Source organism: Mus caroli, chromosome 19 (genome assembly GCF_900094665.2).
Source record: "Mus caroli chromosome 19, CAROLI_EIJ_v1.1, whole genome shotgun sequence".
NCBI classification, from domain to species: Eukaryota; Metazoa; Chordata; class Mammalia; order Rodentia; family Muridae; genus Mus; species Mus caroli.
Genome location: NC_034588.1, coordinates 14,968,542 through 14,985,980, shown reverse-complemented (window position 1 = coordinate 14,985,980; position 17,439 = coordinate 14,968,542). Strand labels below are relative to the sequence as shown.

Below are 17,439 nucleotides of genomic sequence, written 5' to 3'. Positions count from 1 at the left end.
TGTAAGTAATCAGTGGTGAGTCTGGCACTCAGGCCACTGGAAACATGACGAATAATCCCGAGGAAGCCATTCATTTTAAGATCCCTAATTGCTCCCGATTTCAACATTATGGAATCTGAATACCATCTACATGATATCATATATAGAAGCTTAATATATCCATAGGGAACTATGTCCAGTATATGCAAATACTTAGCCCAAAATGTATATCCTTTAAAAATTCTTTTCAGATAGCTCATGGTAAATTCACTCTTAACCATGATCTATGAATCTGTCAAGGATGCACACACAGAACCAGTTAGTGGATGTTTTTACATGATCCATTCCATACCTTCTGCTCTTGAAGTGTGGTCCTTTTCTTGGCTGCAAACTACCCAGAGTCATATATTGGCATGCTGTTTCCCCTGAAAAAAAAAAAAAAAAAAAAAAAAAGCTGTAAATTCTCATTGCTGTCCTGCTCTGAGAAGACAATGTGCAATCTCAGAATTGTAGTTGCATGGGCAATGTTAAAATTCTTTGACATTTCACTTCTTCCAATAAAACACAACACAAAAACAAAACAAATAAACAACAACAAAAAAGAAATGTAAGTTTGTCTTATGTATGTTTCCTGTTGGTTAGCATCAGCCTGCTCTTAAGTCCTACTAGATAAATCCATGACCTGCATGGCAGGGGACGGGACCAACATTAACCTGAGCTGCAAGGGCCGTCTTAGCAGAGGGCTCGCACACTAAGTCCATTGACCTCCGTGAAGCTGAAGCATCAACTTTAACCCAAACAAACGTCTTAGTCTGACTTACTCCTTTCTGGCAACTTAAAAACTGCAAATGGTTCTAATAAAGCACACAGCTCTTTGGAAGACCTCTGTTGGTTTTGGAGAGGGGAAAACAGGGGATTTAAACTAAATCAGCAGACCCAAACATGAATTTCAAGGGACTGTACACTGCTTCTGGCAAGGAGGAAATTGTATTTTACTGTTGCACGTGGCAATATTTAGTATAATATTTCACTCTTCTCTTAGGTGGCTGCCAAGAGTAACAATTAAAGTTCATTTGTTCATAGATGAATTACTCAAAATGGTCTGGGCTCCCACAGGAATTGTTTTGTAATTTTGTTGATGGCAAGCCCCCATAATTCATCTAAACATGATCATAATAAGATGAATTCTTTCAAAGTTATTTTCTTCCTTATTCTAAGCATTACTATCCCTTCCTGAGTGCCCCACAAATAAAAGGGACAAAGGCAGAGGCTAGCAGGAGCAAAATGCTCTGGAAAGGAAGGAATTTAGGTCACCAGGGCAGGAGGAAAACGGACTGGCTTTTTATGAAACAGAAACTCAAAGAATAAAAAGAGCAGATGTTTAGGAGAGATTTGTGCAGTGATTTTTCTCCCCAAGAATTTGATGTTTAAATCAGATCCACCAGCAGTAGGAGCCTTGCTTAGCGGGGACCCAGAGCCACCTTTTCTCTCTTACACAAGAGAAAGCAGAGTGGCCTATAGAAGAAGCCTCAACCATGGTGCTACCTCACCCACCCCACTCAGTCTCAGTGCTGCATGAAGCATAAACATGAAGCAGAGTCAGGTGGATTTCTGTGAGTTTGGGGCCAACCTGGACTACATAGTGAGTTAGAGGACAAACACACACACACACACACACAGAGAGAGAGAGAGAGAGAGAGAGAGAGAGAGAGGAAGCAGTTTCGCAGATTGTTTGTTTAGTGGCTACCTCCAGAATGGGCATGTCAGTATCCATGACAGAACTTCTCTTTTCACATTAGAGAAGGTAGAAGTCGGATTTAGTCAGAAGATCCAGTAGTCTTCCTTATCCTGATAAATTCATAAAAGCCAATAGTCCAAAGGGGATGAAAAGTTGTCTCTCACCAAATCTGCCAGATGTGTCTTATGCTTCCTCCCAACATTTCTTTAGGCATACCCATATGCCACACACTAGCAACAGCCAGCAGAGCTGGAAGGTAAGGGAACTGTGGAAGGGCAGGACTCTCCTGAAGGTTGGTCTGATGCACACTTTCACTGTGTGAGCCTGGACTAGGGAAGTGTTTCCCTTCTCTTGGGGCAGCCACTACTCTGCTCTGCTTCTCCTCCAGTGTAGGAAGGATGGGGACCTCTGGAGACCCACCTTTGTTCTCTGAATGACACATTGGTGGCTGAGGTTCTCTATACCCCTACTGCAGCAATCTGAAAATGCTCCCATAGCTAGGCAGGCTCATGGTTTGCAAAGCCCCAAAGACAACTTGGCTGCTAATGCTACCTTGATTTTCACTTAATTTAACTTAAATGATTCTGTCCTGCTGCTTAATAATAGTAACAATGGCAATAATAACCCTAGCATAATTAAAATGTCTCTTTGAGCAGGCTAATTTTGAAGAATAAACATAAGGAAATGAGTGCACACCCATATAAAATAACTAAATGCAATTGCTGACTCCATTTTGTGAGTAATTCTAGTCAATTTTTAGGTATCTTTTGACAATGTCCCTCACCCCAGAGTTAGTGACTTGAAAAAAAAAGGCTATGAATATCACACATTCATGAAAGACTCCACTTGAAAATGTATGTAAAAATAGGAAATTGTTCATCTTGGAGCAGATGTGAGATTCTGTCAATGAAGAACTAACATGCCAGCTCTAGTGTTCCAGTGCTGAGCAACATTCCCAAAACCAGAAGATGCCTTCAGCATGAGATGGTTGGCATCTTATCAGGGTTAGCTCCCTGATCTTTCCCCTTATGAACACTCTCTTCTCGATTCTTGAAACTCCTTTTCATCGCCAGCCCATGCGCCTTTAACAACAGCAATGAGCTATTTAAAAGGAGCTCCCTCTACCCAGGTGGTTCTTCTCACAGAATTCAATGGATACTGTCTCTTTATTGATTTATTCCTAAGGATTTCCTGAGCATTTTCAGTCCTCCAGCCAACTAGCAGTAGGGAATTGTGGCACGATGGGCTAGCATTGTTTACAGACACAGAAGCTGACACAGGTCTTTTGTTTGGGGGAGATAAGGCTATCACACACTACATAGGGTGAGCTGGCTTCAAACTCACTATATAGGCCAAAGTGGCCTTGAATTTATAGCAATATTGATATTTCTCCTTCCTTAACACTGGAATTAAAGGCATATATCCATGACTGGCTGACATGTACCTACTTTTATTCTCATTCCAACCCCTGACAACCCCTCCAGGTCACGATAGACAGAAGTATTGATAGCACTATATTTGGCCACAGCAGGACACACCTAAGACCTAAAGCACCTGTCATGTGTTTGATGTATATTTTGACAGACTCTTCTAACACTGTCGCCCAGAAGATTGCCCATGATGTTCATCCAAAAGATTTTTTCTATAGTCTGGGGATCAGAGCATTTCTGGGAGAAAAAAAAAAAAAAAAAAACAATAGCTTTTCTTGGGCTCTTCTCTCCTCTGCTGCATTACGCGTAGGAGACCACAACCAGCCGTGCCTCTGTCCTTGCAGTGCCCAGACTTTGTAGTTGATTCTCCTCCCCAAATCCTGAGCTGTGCTTTGAGGATGTGGTTGTGATCCTACAGAATGCATGAACATCTCTTTGAATCAAACTATTTGTATTTGGATGATATGACTGTGTACAGTTAAACTCTCTTATATCTAGGAACAGAAGTAGATATCAGATAATAAATTAGGACCTTCTGTCATCTTTACTAGGCGAAAGAATGAAAAAAAAAAGTCATTGAAACTCAAAAAATGACCACTAAGTGAGCGAGGTTGCCACGCCCTCCATTTCACTGTCCACCCAGACTATGTAAGTCTCTGTTTTTCTACCAGCATGTCGCTGAAACCTCCCCCCTGTCCCCACTGACTCTTTCCTGGACCACCACTAAACTACTAGATTTTTTTTTAATGTCTAACTGGTTACCCACCGTGGTAAAAAACAATTGATAGTCTAACATGACTTCTTAGCTTCTCAAATCTTAACTTTTAATCATTTTTTTTTTTACTTTTAATTGCCATCATTGCATTTCCATTGGTAGGGAATGGTAATTTTAAGACATTACAATATATTTTTAGTAACTACCTGCCTTTCAGTTTGTAACACTTATTTAAAAAAAAAAACAAAAATACTGAAACCATTAAGCATGCCATGTATTGAATCAAAATGAAAATTTGGATTTGTTTTGTTTTGTTTTAAGAGTAAAAAGTAATTTCTAATGTGATGTCACTTGAAAGGGTAAATTTTATTTCATTTTATTTTATGATTTGCTATTTAAATAATATTGCATCTGCATCTCTACAACCTGCCTGTAGATTTACTGTTGTTATTTGATGTATGTTTCAAAATGTTTGAATGCACAGTGCTTTAAATTGGTATTTCATATTTTTGAAGTAAAGTCAAAATAACTTAGTTTGTCTTACTCAGAGTTTGTATTCCTGTACAAAATTTCATGACCAAGAAGCAAGTTGGGGAGGAAAAGGTTTATTCAGCTTATATTTCCACATTGCTGTTCATCACGAAAGAAAGTCAGGACAGGAACTCACACAGGGCAGGAACTTGGAGGTACGAGCTGATGCAAAGGCCATGGAGGGATGCTGCTTACTGTATTGATTCCCCTGGCTTGCTAAGCTTACTTCTTATAGAACCCAATTCTACCAGCCCAGGGATGGCACCACCCACCCACCCACAATGGGCCCTCCCACCCTTCATCACTAATGGAGAAAATGTCTTACAGCTGGATCTCATGGAGGCATTTCCTGAAGGGAGGTCCCTTTTTCTATGATAACTCCAGCTTGTGTAAAGTTTGACACACAAACCCAGCCAGTACACTGTTGATCTTGTCAATGTGAACAAGGGCATTTGAGTCAGCAGTGGGACTCTAGTTTGCTGAAATAAGACAATTGTTACTGGAAAGTAGTGTAAGTAGACATATTTGATCCTACTGACAGATTTGCTTACTGAAGATAACTCTTAAATTTTTTTCCTCCTCGATCTATGCTTTCTAGCAATGTGTCCATTGAACTTATATTCCTGTCATATTTATTCATTCTTGTATTTCTTGACTTTGGTATGCATGATCTTCTCTTTTAGCTCATCCACAGACTGATGTGAGTCACACACTATTGGGGGATCTTATTTTTATTCCTTTTGTCTGGTGGATGGTTTGACTAGACACCTATATGGTATGTCCCTGACAGGAAGCCCAGATTAGTTGTTACTTAATCTAAATTCTTGTCACCAGAATACTCACTGTACCCTATGGATAGCTAACTACTAAAAGTATGAAGCCTAAAATTATCTTCAGAGAATAAAAATGTAGTTTTCTCCCTGCTGGTCTTCCATCGCGTGGTAGCATTAGATTGGTCAGGTTTCTGTTGGTCAAGCTTTGCTTCAGTTTTATGTTCTTATGAATTTCAAATGCTCATAGTTTTGTACTGAATAAACCCACCTTCAGGACTTTGAATGTGCTCTGTAGTAGAAGGCTTGACAACATGTGCAAGACCCTGGGTTCTAATCCTAGATCACACGCACTTGCATGACACCTGGCCACACACACACACACACACACATACACTATACCTCTGATTTTTCTCTCTCCCTTCCTCTCCCTCCTCTCAAAACAGAATAAAATTGTAGTTGCATAATTTGTGTCATCTCTATACCAGACATTCATGTTGTAATGTTTAAATATCACTTTGAATTCAGTCTTCTAAATCTCACAGTTTCTAATTTGTTGCAGCTATATAGGTGCTGATAAGAATCTGAAAAGAAAACTCTTACTGACTCTTTAGCTATCAATGTGCCACATAAAGTTGTAAGCAGAAAACTAGTTTTTGCAGTGTGCGAAGCTTATATGCTTAAGAGAGAGTTGACATCTCTATAATTCCCTGAAGAAACTAAATTACTACTTCAAGAGAGGATGAACTGATACCCCTAGTCCCTTTTAACTCTTCTCTCAGCAGAGGTGTTTGACTCTCCTTAAGAGTGGTAGATCGTGATATTTCACAGTGATTCTGATATCTCAAGCTAAAATAAAAGCCATAAAGCTCTGATCCCCATGATTTAAGAGTCATCAGGAGAGTCCTACTTTGGTCTAAAATGTCTGAGGGCTAGAAAATAATGAAATGGATTTCCTGAACCACTGATTCTGAATCCAATTCAAAAATAAAATGGCAAGAATTTCAGTCAAGATGCAATCCTATCAGAATACATTTACACATGTCACTGAGAGACTATTTTGAAATTCAATCAGCCTCTTCTTATTGGAGTTATTCAAAACAAGAAACTGTGTTTCTGTTTACCCTCTGTCACTGGAGGTGGTGTGGTCTTGAACATTAACAAGGCCATTAACAGGTGAGGCAAGTAACCTGTACAAGACTTGTCTACAAAGCAAGGAAGTGACATAACAAGAGAAGAGGTGAGATTTAAAGAACTTAGCACTGAGGCCTGAGAGCACACTCCATGGAGACAGAAGCTAGAAGATCAGGAGCTGTGGTCAGGCAGTTTATAAAATACTCTGTCTTTGAGAAGAAGGGTAGAGAGAATTTGGTACAGTTCTTCCCTCAGAGGACATACTTAAGTATGATTATTTATCATCTATATGTTACTCATTAGTCTACCACAATATATTTCATTAGTATTCTGCTGTCTTTGGATTTTAAAAATTGGGCATGTCAAAACTGATATGGATGGACCTATGTTCTTAGACCAGTGAATGGCCTGTGTATTGTTGTCCTTGTTGTCACCTTCCCATGTGAGCCTTGCTCCTTTTTTTATTAGATTTGTGTGTGTAGGTACTGAAGCACATGGACATGCACATTCCACAACACATGTGTAGTGGTAAGAGGACAACTTGAGGAGGTTGATTTTTTCCACCATAAGGATTCCAAGGGTTGAAGTCAGAGAGTGATGGAATTCAGGTGATCAGGGTTAGTGGAAAGCATTTGCTGACCCCATTTGTCAGCCCACCCCCACTACTTTCTACATATCTCCTGTATACTGCTATTCTCATAATTTTTGCTATTTCCTCCCATCTGAGTTCTTGTTTTCATTTTATATTTTCAGTGACTTGGGGTCACTGAAATGATTTTGGATAAATGGGTAGCCTCCTTAATAGTGCTTTCTGCTTTGTGTGAGATTACGTGGATGTTGAGAAACAATCCCCAGGCTCAGAGGTGTTTAAGAGAACAAAACCTGATTATGCTAACTAGCTTTATCAATGCCACGAATCTGAAGCATAAACAATCCAATGATAGGCATGGAATTTTGAGAGCTTTAGGGTCACAAAATGGCTGAGAACCATAACTTGTCGTATGGTGTCTTGCCTTATTACACCAAGCAAGCGTGTTCTGTTGTTTGTGTTGCCTTGGCATTGGAATAGAGGAGACCGGTTGGAGAAGCTGTAGTTCGGGGCAAGGAGCCTAAAGAGCCCAGAGTACAATGGAAGGCATGCATGATATAATAAAGAAAATAATATAAGGAAAATCAGAGAGCAGAGCTACTTGAATCATGAAACAGGGAGTTTTCTTCTGAAGTACATTTTTGAGCCACTTAGTGACCCCAAAACAATGAGTTGGGTAATAGCAATGACTTCCAAGCAGGGTTATTTTAGATACTAATCTGATGACAGTTTTATTTCCTGAGTTATTGGTATGAATTCACTAGTTCTATGAAATGTCCTACAAAATGACACGGACATGGCAAATGGGCAGATTCCCTGGCAGTGACTGTTTTTCATTTCTCTAGTAAGTGATTTTGTACTCTTGACCTTAAGACCTCTGACATTCAAGGGGAAAAAAAGGGTTGTTCTTTATTAGACTCCTTCAAAACGGGAACAATTACAGATGTGTGCTCTATTATGATCTCTGCCATGTAATGTTATTATTATTTTTTAGGATACCTTTTGAGATGGGTTTTTAATAAGCCCACAGTAAAGAACATGAAAAAAAATGACTTTTATAAAAATGGCAGCGAGAAGTTATGCATTGAGAGGGTTTCATGGATCCTTTTTGCCCAAACTCCTTTCAGTTCTCGACACTCTTTTTTTTTTATTAGATAGTTTCTTTATTTACATTTCAAATGTTATCCGTTTTCCTCATTTCCCCTCCAAAAACCCCTATCCCATCCCTTATCCCCCTGCTCACCAACCCACCCACTCCCACTTCCCTGCCCTGGAATTCCCCTACACTGGGTTATCAAGCCTTCACAAAGTCAAGGGCATCTCCTCTCATTGATGTCCCACAAGGCCATCCTCTGCTACATATGCAGCTGGAGCCATGGGTCTTTTCCTGTGTACTCTTTGGTTGGTGGTTTAGTCCCTAGGAGCTGTTGGGATACTGGTTGATTCATATTGTTGTTCCTCCTATGGGGTTGTAAACCCCTTCACCTCCTTGGGTCCTTTCTCTAGCTCTTCCATTGGAGACCCTGTGTTCAGTCCACTGGTTGGCTGAGAGCATCCACCTCTGTATTTGCAGTTCTTGCCACTCTTAAGTACAGTCTTTGGAAGTCGCTTAACTTCAGGAGCTGAATTCCTATCTTAACATACAGCTGTAGCCCTTGGGCTTCCCATGTGATTTTCGTAAATATTTAGGAAAATAGGTAATTTTGGTCTGAATCTTGAGTTGCTGTAAAATTGCTAGGCAGATAGACTGATAAGAAATGTAGAGTTTATGATAACTCTGAATTCTGTGTGTGTGTGTGTGTGTGTGTGTGTGTGTGTGTGTGTGTGTGTGTATGTGTGTGTGTTGAAACCTCCAGGGGCTGCAATGTACTTGCTTTCTTTTGGTTTCTTAATATAATAGTTTAAAGTCATTTGTTTCCATTTTGTCCTTTGAGGTAACTTCAGAGCCCAAGCTTTGTGTCCAGATTTGCCCCACAGTCCAATAGTATGTATCTTAGAAGTCTAAAATCCTCCATGAGTAAGTCACATATCATTTGACATCACAGGACAGAACTCTATGGTGCAGATGTCCTATGAATGTTGGAAAGGGCTGTTGGTTGGTCATTCAGATTGCAATCCTGCAAAAGACGTCAGACTGAGCTGTAGAGTAGGAACTAAAACCTGACCTGGAAGTCACTCCCGAAACCAAGTGCATTAGAGCGAGTAATATTTAATTGCTCTGATGTCACTCATTCTAGCTTTTCCTTTGCTTCAATCTTGACTTTCAAAGAACCTACTCATTAATAGAATAACCCAGCATTATTAAGTTATAGCTAGTTCATTACTGCTTCTATTGCTAGGTCTTGACAGAAGTTGAAGGCATATCTCCAGCTCTTATGTGAATGCAAGTGCCACACCAAACTCTTATTGCCCTTCTCCTTATATTTTTGTGTACATTAGACCTTTTATGCAATCAAATGAGACCAACACTTTATTAATTTAAATGGTAATTATTTCATCTGGGGATCCAGTTGAATATCATTCCTATTTGGGTGAACAGTCCTCAAAAACAGCACCATGTGCAGCTACAAGAAAACAGAGCGAGAGAAAAAAGGCTCTCTCTGAAGCATTTTATGGATCTCATCAATCTGTCTTGAGCAGTTCTTCCCTCTAGGTCATCTTTTCTAGAAAGAATGGATTCTACCACAGGTAGAGCTCTAAGCATGGAAGAAAAATGAGTTAAGGAAAACAATGGGGGAATGCTTTTGCTGAAGTTCATATGTGCCTGTGTTTTGACACTGGCACCCATGTTCCTGGCATACACTGCAGAACCATTTACATGTAGCTCATCAGAGTTTAGAATTATAACTTGCTATATCCACAATGAGACAGGTATCTGGGCATTGTCAGGATAGGTTCATGGTCCATAAGATGAACAAGAGGCAAAGGAGTCCTACAGGAGCCCTCTTTCCAAATGAGGTCATAGCCCATCTTTCTTGGCATTATCAAGAAGGTTATTGGTACATATGTCTTTAACACAGACATGATCTCAAGTCACAAAGAAATCCTGTAGATTAGTCTTCCACCAATTCTTTGCATGACTTCCTAAGGCTACTTCAGCTAGCTGGCAGCACGTAGTAACATGCCAGGCAATCACACTGCAAAATCCATGTGGATACATCTGCTGTGAAATAAATTGTTCCAGACTTCTGTTTTCCTTACACATGTTCATGCCTTGCTAGCCCATGGCACTTCAAAGCAATTAAACTTCCATCACACATCCCAGTAATGGCTACAACAGACTTCGTTTTATAGGGTGACACCACAAAAGATGTTACACCTTGAACTCCCCAATATCCTTGAAAGAGCCAAGAAGAAGGGCATCATGATTATTCACAAGTGGAACTTGCTCCTTGGCACTCAGTGTCCATCTTGCATGTTTGCATGCCTGCTTAGATCTAATGAAAAAGAAAAAAGACTGTCCCAAGGATGATTATAAAATAAAGTATCTTTTCCAGATGAACCTCTTCACATGCAGGGAAAATCCCTGGTAGAAATGGCTGAGAAGGTCATTTCTCAGTAAGAACTGAAGAGGCATGATGGGCCAGATGTTAGACTGGGTTCCAAGCCTCACATGTTTCTTCTTCTGTGATATTTAAATGAGTTTTGAAGAAGAAAGCAGTTTCTATGCAGTTCACTCAGTTATTTGAGTAACTTAGTTGGAAGAAATCCTAAGCAAAATAACCAGTACATGTGTACGCAGAAGCAGTTCTGAAGACTTAACTGTGGGGTCCAGGCCTTCATACATGTTCTTTTAATATCCATGAAAATTAGTTTCTTCTGCAAAATATGAATAACATATCCTGTTTATATGATTGTTAAGATTTTATTAACTGGCAGGCAATAAAATACATATGTAAAATAACATTTCCCTCTTGTTTAAAATTTCATCTGTATGTATCTTTTTCTTTACGCTTTATCTTATGCATATGGCTGTTTTTCCTGCATGTATGTCTGTTTACCACGTACATGCGTGCCTGATGCTTTCAGAGGACAGAATGCTTATGCAGTACTCTGGAACTAAAATAACTGACGTTTGGAAGCCACCATGTCATGGGGATAGAACCTATGGCCTCTGCTAGAGGAGCCAGTGCTCTTAATTGCTGAATAACCTCTTTATCCCATGGAAGGAGTTACAGAGACAAAGTTTGGAGCTAAGATGAAAGGATGGACCATCCAGAGACTACCTCACCTGGGGATCCATCCCATAATCAGCCACCAAACCCAGACACTATTGCATTGTAAATTACTTTTAAGAAGCATGTTTAATGCATAAAATTATTCAACTTTCAACTCAATGCAATTCCTACGTTAATTTGGTACATTGAAATGACAGGGTTGGCTTAATGTTGGAGAGGTATTTTTAGCTTTGTTTTTTGTTCATTTGTCTGTTTGTCTGTCTGTTTGTTTTACCTCAATTCAGGAAAGCTCTGATTCTATCCTAATAATTTATAGAATTACCACCTTAAGTAATATGCATTTAAAGAAGTAACCATCTGGGCATGATGTAGGAGAAAGAATATACTCATATTCTAATTCATAAATCATAATGTTTTTTGAGGAAAATAAACAATATTCAAGGTGGTGCACACTAAAAGATATTAGCACTGCCTACTGTGCTGCCCACTCTACTGTCTTGTGCTTTGTGATAAAGAAAAGGTCACTGGGGAATCCTGCTCATATCCTGTGGTGCCAAAGCCTATTTTGCCAGGCTAGCCCTAAAGGAATGTCTGTCCTTGCCACCACCTAGTCATCACTAGAACGTTAGAGAAATACAAATGGGGTGCCTGAGCACTAGTGTATCTCAAGTGTGTGTGTGTGTGTGTGTGTGTGTGTGTGTGTGTGTGTGTGTGTGTGCAAAACCCCTCTCAAAATGCATGTTGTCCTATAGTTTGATAAGGAACTTACTCTAAACACTTTATCCTTATCAGTTGTCTGTCAGCTCACAATCTTTCACAGGCTCTGCCAGTTGGACCTTGACTCTCTGTTTGAAATGTCACCTTGCTCTTCTTGAAGGAGAGACATACTACGGTTACATTTCTGTCATATTCTGTCCTTACAGAAGTGGAATGTCCCAATAGTCTGAAAAAACTGCCTCATTGCTCTGATTCCTTACAGGTCCATGCCCACTCCCTGCTCTGTGAACAGGCTCTGTAGATATCTTGCTGACCATAGTCTCCTGCCTCCTCATGCTACTAATATGGCCAGTCTGCCTATCTCTGTGCTTTCTATGATGCAAAGATAGCTTTTGTCACTGAATCTTCTCTTCTTCCATTAGCCACAGTTATTCCTAAGACTCCCTGAAAAGAGTTCTTTGAGAGCTCTGAAGAGAAGGGTCAACCTCAGACACTTTCTGTCCCCTTCTTCCTGGTCTCCTTCCTCCCCCTCCCCACCCCTCACGCTCCTCTCCTTGTTTCTATCCCAGTGCTCTTGTTTTCTTTCCCAGCTGGATTTTGTTGTTTCCCACTCCATTACAAGGAGTGTTCTTAAAGACCTGAAGAAGGAAAGGAATGGGCTGAGAACTCAGCATAGGGAGTCAGCTAGCTTTCCTACAAGGAGGCTGAAGAGCTCAGCTGTATGGTTTGAGTTCATCCAGTGAGCAAGGGCTTGGAACTAGGTGAGCAAAAGGATCTATGAATGGATGGGATGTCCAGTGACCAATCTCAGCACTTTCTCTACTGAGTGGAAATATCACTGTGGTCAGTGACTCAACTCTCACACCAGGAGGACACAGTCTGGGGACCAGACACGTGCTCGGTACAACTATCCTTTAGCCTTGCATCCTGAGCCTCTGGGATATATATTTTTTAATATTCTCATTGTTGTCTAGAGATAATTTTATGTTCCTACAAACAAGCAAAACTAACATCCAGATATGACCTAGGTTACGCTGGAATTCCCCAAACTGACGAAATAGTTTCCCCACCTTTGCTTAAGAAATACTTCAGCACCTTAAAAATGATTTGCTTATTTCAATAATGTTGGAAATAAATAAAGGAGACTTGGGCATAACAAAAAATAACAATAATTTGACCTTTTATGCTTTACATACAGAGAGCGCCACAAGTTAAACAAATAGTAAATATGCATTTTTATATATGCATCTATAATAAACTGTGTATATGTGTATTACACACATATGCATAATGTGTAGAAGAGAGGCCAGAATGTTTTCTAAACTCTGACTATTCAGCTTTGTAATGATGAGACCATCTGACTACCTACAGCTGCTAAGCAAGCCCATCCCAGGGGGAGTTTTGAAGTGCAGCCCCAGCAGACAGCCAAGTATCTGGAAACCGTCCCTGTGCAAGCTGTCAGTAACACTGGTGCAGGCTGGCATGTTTGGAGTTGTTACTAGAGCCCAGGATTTCATGACAAACAAGGGAAAAACAAAAACAAACCATGTCGAAGAATGCAGGTTCCAGCTCCTTTGTTGTACCACCCACCCCCTCCTCCCATCCCCTCTGGAGACTGCACTTTGCACCATGGGGCAGAAGAAGTTATTGGAACTGTACTTCCCCTTCCCTAAGAAGCTCCTGACACTTTCCCATGGAGTCTGCGATGTCGACCTTGAGGGCATGTCAGAGAAGGAGAGGAAACAAAGAAACCCATGGAGATGCTGAGAACACCTGTCCAGATGCTCAGCTGTGAAACTCCAACATCAGGAACACAAAGAGCTCCCTTGCCAACCTCAAAACTTACATATGATATTTTCATATTCCACTGGTCATTTTTGCTTGAAAAGAGCAGTATTTAATTAGGCGTTGACATTACACACATGGGGCATGATACCTTATGACAGTGCCCCAGGGCTGGACAGGCTCTGTGGTTAAGAGCACTGACTGCTCTTCCAGAGGTCCTGAATTCAATTACCAGCACCCACATGGTGGCTCACAACCATCTGTAATAGGATCTAATGCTCTCTTCTGGTGTGTCTGAAGACAGTGACAGTGTACTCACATATAAAATAAGTAAATCTTTAAAAAAATAAATAAAGACAGTGTCACAGACCCTATTTCTTGCCTTTCTCCCCTTCCTGACATTTGATTGATGGGTGCAAGGAATGCTCCCTAATTGGGGCAGCTCTTCAGAGAATGAGGTTCAGAACACTGAGGAACAAACAGCCCAAATGTGCTAGGTCTCCAACAGCTGCAGGCAGCTCTTTGATGTTTAGTTGATTTTTACGCGCGCGCACGCACACACACACACACACCCCAACACACACACACAGATCAAATGGCCTCCTCAAGCCAGGAATTGAGGTAAATGACTTTTATTCTAGTGTTCCTTACAGGTAAATTGATTGATGGTAGATGACATCCAACAGGCATGGGCAACATTCATTTCTCCCATGGTGGGGTCCTCCCCACTGGTCTCTGTAGTATTTCCACTCCCCTTGTCCCCTGCTGTCCACTCTTTTACAAGGCACTGAACCTGGTGGTTCTTGTAGAACACTCTGGCATCATCACTGAGCCAAAAAACATCTTATCCACCTCATCGATTATTTAACCTGGAGGTTCAGTCATGGCTTCTGCATCTAACGAAAGCCTAAGCATCCATCCAGTAGAAGCATAACTGGATGCTTTCTACTTAGCTTACCTCATGACTATATGTGATTGGTGTATATGTGTGTGTGTGTATTTGCATATGTATATATGTTGATGCTGTCTTGGAAGAGTTTACTACATACCAGGCTGTGGCAGCTTCCTTTACAGCTATTGTCCTTTTGAAGGATTTCTTACTCTTTGGAAATACTTTTAGACTTGCAGTAATTATACACTTTGATGCTTTTAATTGCTTTCATTATATATTAGCATTATTGCTTCACTCATGTTTGGCTGAGAACACAAATAATCACCCTGTTCAGGATGATGTTAAATAGACAGTAGATTTCCACATCCCATCTAAGCTACATGATAACTAATTAGGCCAATTATTAGCTTATGCGGGCTCAGCATGCCTTATCCTTGGGATTGGAAGTGTTTTGGACTTGGAGATACTTGGCGTATAATACAGAATCATGAGGAGAAGGCACAAGCATAAACAAGAAATTTGTTTAAGCTTTCTGGAAACCTTATGCCTGAGTCAAATGTAATCATATACAACACCACAATGCCCTTGCATCTTGACTGCAACTTGTTGCATAATGCCAGATTTGGAATTTCCCATCAACCCCATGTCACTTCTACAGAAGTTCAGATTTTGGGAACTGAACTTCAGATTCTGGATTTTAGGTTAAGTACATCCATTTTCTATTGATGAAATACATTGAAGTTAACTTCCAAATAGTCAGCCATGTTCTACACCTTAGTGGTTATGCTCAGCATAATAAGCACAGCCTTGGTTCAGGCTGACAAACAATGGATAGGAAGAGAGTGGAGCTCTGTACCACTCCTCAACACCAGCTCTTAGTCTGCCCATGATGATATATTTCCCAGGGCACCGAACTTTTGATTTTCAAGTCAAGCTTGAAGCCAGGCATGGTGGTTCATGCCTTGAATCACACTTGGGAAGCAGAGGCAGAGAAGCAAGATCTCTGAGTTCAAGACCATCCTGGTCTACAGAGCAAGTTCAGAGACATTCAGGGCTACACAGGGGGAAGAAGCAGAAGAAGGAAGAGAAAGAAAGAAGGAGACAGACAGACAGACAGACAGACAGACAGACAGACAGACAGGTGGAGAGGGAGAGGTGTCAAGATAATCCTGAGCCAACCTGGACACTTAATCCCTTTGGACCTCTATCTGGAGAGCGTCCTATCAGACTTCACTGGAAGATGACAGCTGGACCTTCCTGTTAGATTTCTTACTGTTAGATTTCAAAGGCTCTTGTGGATAGATGCTACTCACTCTATTTGCATGATCCTTCAGTCCCAGGCAAATGGTTCCATCTCTTCCAGGCTCCGTATGGAACGCCTGTGTGTTGGATGCTTGCTGTGTTTTTGGCACTGGATAGCACGAAGCATTTTACACATCTGACAGCTGGTAGCAGAAAGGCCCTCCATCACTTCAGGAAGCTCAAAAACTTACAAAAAAAATTCTTTAAAAAAAAAAGTGCTGTGCCTCTTGTGTACAGAAACTTCATTTATTTTTCTTCCCGGATGAACTTCCTAGCTCTCTTTAAAACCTGGTTTTGTAGACCGTTAGCTGAAGCCATTGCTTAAATTAACAGTATCTGCTTTCAAATCACATGGTTGCTTACTGGTGTGCTCAGTGATTAACTTCTCTCAGCACTTCTGGTCTCATCAGAAAATGGAAATACACCTGCCAGAGAGTATTATCAATCTTCCTGCCTTCTCTTGTCTGTCTGGCTGTTTCAAGCCAGTAAGCTTTTAGATAACTCTGAATTAAAGCTCATTATGCCGCCAGAACTAGACAATATCACTTTTTGCAAGCAGAGCTGCTTTCCAGAGGCCTTTTTATGAATTCTCCATTGCTAACTTACACATACAAAGGCATAAATCTGCACACAGTCCAAAGAGACAAATTCAAGTGATGAGCAATATTCAGCTCCCTCCTCCTGAATATACTGAATCAGAGCTGGCCCTTCCTCACACGACTTTTTAAAAAATGATTTTTTTTCCTGAAATACACTCAAGATCATTAAGGACTTTTAAACATATGCCTTGTTCCCTCAATATCCTTATAATAATTGATTTCTGAATGTTAACTATGGTTGTGTTGGAAGGGGATATTTGCTCACTGTACTCACAGGCGTGAGAGTTTCGGATTGGGATCCCTAATCATATTAATACTACTACCCTGCTTACAGAAGTTTTGTTTCTTGCATAGAATGAGTTCTACTTGATTTGAGAAATTATTTTCAGGCCTAAGTTTTGTTCAGAGTTTGGCATGAGGTGCGTAATTAATAAGTATCCTTGAGCAATAGAGTGGCCCTGCCACAACCAGCTGTTTGCACAGTCCATTTGCCACCATGGTACTTGGGTAAACTGTGTGCCCTGACTCTTAAGTAAATTTCAAAAGATATTGATGACTTCCCAAAAGTTCAAGGGGAAGAAACAAAGTCCTGTATCTCCATTACAGTTTTCTAATGCACTTACCTGTTACTGGTGAGTTCTTAGCTTTTTACCTGTTCTATTCCTTTATCCTGTAAGTATTTATATAAACAAGACACCGTGTCGCTGCTAGAAAACTTACACCCTGTGCTTTGTGGCTCATCAATGGAGATGGGCATGTGAGTGAAGACACCACTCGCATATTTAAAGAAAATCAGCTTTTCTGAATTTGAGGTGATTTTGAGTGTGAAAACTTTACATTATATTTTAAAATTCATTCTTGTTTCTGAGCTGCTCTGTGTTATTTCCCCTCCTGACACCACATTTTTAAACAGCTTATCTGTCCAATACTTTCACTGTATTGCCCGCGCTTTTGTTCCCCTGGTAAGAACACGCTCAGGGCAACCGGAATCTTCTGCAGCACAAGCTTTATTGCTTACCCCATCAGGAGCCAGTGGCGAAGAGAGCCAGAGAGGGAGCCAGAGAGAGAGAGAGAGAGAGA

The 17,439-nt window shown here is 40.6% G+C and overlaps 1 protein-coding gene across 4 annotated transcripts in view; it reads left to right on the top strand.

Moving 5' to 3' along the window:
* Positions 1–17,439, top strand: part of Pcsk5 (proprotein convertase subtilisin/kexin type 5) — a 412,773-nt gene that overhangs the window by 223,195 nt on the left and 172,139 nt on the right. The gene's annotated exons all lie outside the window — the stretch shown is intronic.